Here is a 4,858-nt window from a genome sequence, read left to right as displayed (position 1 = left end):
TAAATAATAGTTCACTCATGTAGAAGCTACAATAGTTCCAATATTCAGACAGCTCAAGCTGTTAGGTTGTTTGTATCTTGCAATGTTGAAAATTTGTAATATTTATTTTGGGATATATGATGTTTTAATCCCTGAACATAAGTGAAATGTGTGTGCAAACATGTGTGTGTTTTCAGCATCATGTCATTATATATAGTAAGTGTTTATCTAATTTTGAAAAATAGATAATGGGGAAGTTCAGATATTGAGAAATGTCATGATACAGCACAGATTTAGAGAACTGTAAGACATCCAGGCAGTAACAGGAGAGATTGCCTTTAAGGTTTTCTCAGAAGAGATTTAAGGGAAAATCTTTCAAATACTTCAGTGTCCGTGGTTTGATTTTTTTTAATATAAATCTGCCACCACTACAGTTATAGAAAAGTACATGAGTTAAATAGAACAGACACAAGTCCACCTTTTCACTTAACCTCAAACCATGCACATTACTCCAAGTTTCATAGCTCTGATGCCAGTACATTGGCTCACCATAAGAAAACTTACCATCACAGAAAATCAAATTTTACTATCCTCTCATACATGGATATCAACAGATTAGTTACACGTTTTTCATTACTGAGAACCAGCAGAGGACTGATCGCAGCATAGCTATGGGCTACAAGGATCTGAACACAATAAAGAGATGGATTTTCCTGGAATATAGTTCTTGAGGAGGACAGGATACTGTCAAAAGTTAACATCACCAGGAAGAAGCTCAGAAGCATTAGAATGGTCCAGAGGGCTCTTTGCTCTGGAGTTGCTTTTGGAGAAAGGTTTGAATTCTGAAGACGCTGGGACCGATGCTTATGCCTGCACAAGAGAGTTGCCATGTAGAAAGTCGAGAGGCTCATGAGACCAATAAGGAAGACATTCCTGAAAACCAGCAGTGTGGAGATGGTGTGTTGCATTAAGGAACTCATGGGTAGAAAAGAGCAAGATTTCATGATATATATAAGATTAACTGAGGTGAGATTTTGTGTGGCAGTAACTGCTATTAAAATATGGCTGGTGGTGGATATATAGAAGAAACTCAGTAAAATAAAGAAACATGAGAGCTGATGTGGGAACTTGTGTTTGAATTTAGATAAGTAAGAGCTTTGAGGGCAGAGGATGATGGCCTGGAAGACACTTAAAAGGCAGGTGGTACAAACAGAGAGGTTCCTGAAAAACCTGTGCAAGAAAATAAATAGTTTACACATGATATTATCCCATCCTTCTGAAGACACAAAAAAGTCTTCAGTTATATATGCTGCAAGTAACAGCATCACTAGGTGTATGAGGGCCATGAGTCCAATGGGCAAGTCAGTGAGTCTTGGTCTGTGCCCATGAATGAACATGAAGGTGTGGAAGAGGAGAAGGCAGCTGTTGGCTGAGATCCCAATGCCTATCTCAGAGAAGAAGGCATTTCTGATGTAAGCACTACAGTACCGTGTATGGTCTTTATTCATATTATGCTGGGTAGAAGCACATAGTAACTGTCTAAAGAGAAAGCAAGAAACTTCTTTGTTACATATTGCCTTCTAGATCCAGAAAAGGAACAAGAACATGAATGTGCACATATGCATCACATTTACCAACTTAATAGAAATTTATCTCTCTCTCATGCCATCCAGAATCCATCCCTAAGCTCACACATTTTCTACTCCTCTCAAACTGTTAACAGCTTAAGTTTTTCATTGTGAACCTCTAACAGGTGTAAGTTTTACTCTACAGTAAAATTCCATACATTATAGAAAATGTTTTCTTTTCAATTACTTCTAATGTCCATCTATATGGGCAATGCCTAACATGGTTTTGATTTGTATCATCTTCATTGTCAAGCATGAGCTAGATCTGTATTTTCAGTGAACCTGGAGGGGGAAGATGTCACAAAATGGAAAGAGCCTTTTCTAAGGAAAGAATACTCATGCATTAGACACTCACAGAGTTATTTCATTTGGTCATTCTCTTTACCATTTATTGCTAAGGTAAATATTGTTTTCATAGTTCCACCTAAAATGCTGGTAAGTTTGAACTCAGAATTTATGCTGTTTCAGGTTTCACCCACAGTTAGATTGTGCACACACATGCCCATGCCCACATAAACACACGGGCACTCGTGAGCACTCTGAGATAAAATGCAGTCACATTCCCTAAAACATGTGAGCAATCATGTGCCAGTGTCAGACCCTAGATGTGAAAGATATACACGTCAAATTTACAAGTGCTTCCTGTACATCATGATCTCCATGGAAATGTCAGTCACTGGTCTTATTCTCATGCCATTCCTGATGCTCTGACCTGGGAAAATTAACAAAGTTCTTTTAAAATCATTATGTTAAACCAGAGAAGATCAAAATTTCAAAGCAGTAGAATGGTGGAGCTGTCCATGTCCTGAGAGTGCTGGCAGTACTTTTGGCCTTTTCTTTCAATCCTTCTTTGGAACTCCATATCTCAGTGGCTTTAAGATCTCTAGGAAATCCAACCAAGCAGCCTCTGTGAGAAAATCCCAGTCATCAGAGACCTACCGTTCTCCTTTTCAATAAGCATGAACAGAGTAGGCTGCACCTATAATTACAGTTGATCCAAAACTGTTCCACACACACACACAAAAAAAAAAAACTGAGACAGTTTCTGTTGTCAAAGAAATTGAAATAAGTGTTAACTCAATGAATAGAACACAGTGGAAAGGATTAATTGAACATGACTAGTGTTTCTTCAGGAAGCTGGATATGTGTGCTTATAGCAGGAAGTGTGACCTTTGTATCATAACTGAGGACTCACAGTTCTAGGGACTACAAAGGCACAGTGTACTTGGGAACAATTTCTAGCAAGTTGAGCAGGGGTTGAGGCTTGACACTACAATTTAACAATGTCTGACTTTGGGTTGAGAATAAAAAGCACTCCTGAGTGAACACTGGTAGGTCCATTGCAGTCATGTGTGGTTGTCCTTTGTGGGAGGACCTTGGGAATCTGGCACCTGTATGTCAGGATCAAAACAAATTATGGGGTCACATTCAACTTTTTATAAAACTTCTTTAAAATATGTGGTTTGATAGGAAAATGGGGTATAGAACTAAACAGAGAATTAACAACAGAAGAATCTCAAATGGCTCAGAAGCACTTAAAGAAATGTTTAAAGTCTTTAGTGATCAGAGAAATGCAAATCAAAATGACACTGAGATTCTACACCAATCAGAATGGCTAAGATCAAAATCTCAGGTGACAACACATGTGGGAAAAAATATGGAGAAAGAGGAACAATCCTCCATTTCTTGTGGGATTGGAAACTGGAACAACCACTCTGGAAATCAATCTGGAAAATCCTGAGAAAACTGGAAATAAATCTACCTGAAGATCCAGCTATACCACTCTTGGGCATAGATGCAAAAGATGTCCCACCATGCAACAGGGGTAGGGGTTCCAGTATTTTCATAGTGGCCTTGTTTGTGATAGCCAAAAGCTGGAAACAACCTAGATGTCCCACAACAGAAGAATGGATACAGAAAAGATGGTTCATTTACACAATAGAATACTACTCAGCTATTAAGAATGAAGACATCCTGAGTTTGGCAGGCAAATAAATAGAATTAGAAAATACCATCCTAAGTGAGGTAACTCAGACCCAAAAGAACATGCATGGTATGTTCTCACTAATAATTGGATATTAGCCAAAAAAGTACAGAATACCCAGGGATGCTCGGGGTAGTCCAGTGATTCTCAGAACAACATAGACTAGTGATAAAGCCATGGTTGCTTCTCAGAGGTTTTAGGTACTGGAGATGCCACACTTACAACACAGGATATGGGTTATTTGACTGAATCTGACCTGAAAGCCTTCTTGCTGTGGTCTAGCTTCCATGGTACAAGAAAATCATCTACAAGCTGCTCAAGGAGGGACAGAATCAGTATAGTCCTATCAGGCTGCAACATTTAAGAACCACAACAAAGAGAAGCGTGGCAAGCTGGCCATAAATGTGCAGTAGAACCACTTACCCTTGGAGGTATCAAGAGCTGTATGACTGGATGTAAAAACCAATTCCCTCAACAGTAGGGAAATCATCAATAGTTCTAGAAACAGCCAGTTTCTGGGGACCAGTAAGGACATGAACCTTAGAAAGCAATTTATTCCCAACACTTTTATAGACCAGCACAATTCCAAAGTATATTCTGGGCCTTACACCTAGAGATAAGCAAGGCTACTAACCCTCCTCAAAGAAGCTCCTCTTTAAGGCAAATGTAGACGATAAAAGACAGCACAACTGCACACAACACAGAGATCTAGAGATTGTGAAGGAGCCTAACAACAACAGACAAGTCTACATCACAGCCCCTGCAGGTTTGTTTGGCTCAGGGAACATCTAGGAAGATGAAGCAGAAAGATTGAAAGAGCCAGAATTCTAGGAAGTTGGCAATAAATAGTCTCTCCTAGAAATGGTGGCAAAACCAAGATTGGAACAATGTCAACACGAACAGACAAGCTAATGTGGAAGGGAAGTTTTCACAGGTACTGGCCCTAGGCAAAGAACTACAGGCTGCTAGAGTCTCCTGGGAGAGGAAGAACTAGCATCTCCCAAGTATGAGCATCATTATTGCTTATCCAATACAAGGTGGTCAGCCCTGGGACCATATTACACTCAAACAAAAATGCATTTATATGTATACACACATACATATTTTGTGTATAAAATGATAAGAATAAAGTCAGTGAATTTGAGTGGGGTATATGTGAATGCCCCACTCAAATTCAAAGATAGAAAGATAGAAAACAAAGATAGAAGGAGCAAAGTGACATTCTTATTTAATTAAAAAAGTACTTGAAACTAAATAAATAAATGGG

The 4,858-nt window shown here is 38.9% G+C and overlaps 1 pseudogene; it reads right to left on the bottom strand.

Annotated features, from left to right (window-relative positions):
• Positions 1-545: 545 nt before the first annotated feature.
• LOC117714637 (vomeronasal type-1 receptor 52-like) lies at positions 546-1,604 on the bottom strand (annotated as a pseudogene).
• Between the last annotated feature and the right edge of the window lie 3,254 nt (positions 1,605-4,858).

This window comes from Arvicanthis niloticus, chromosome 9 (genome assembly GCF_011762505.2).
Source record: "Arvicanthis niloticus isolate mArvNil1 chromosome 9, mArvNil1.pat.X, whole genome shotgun sequence".
Taxonomy (NCBI): Eukaryota; Metazoa; Chordata; class Mammalia; order Rodentia; family Muridae; genus Arvicanthis; species Arvicanthis niloticus.
Note: the sequence above shows the minus strand (reverse complement) of the source record. Positions and strands in the feature narration are given on the sequence as shown.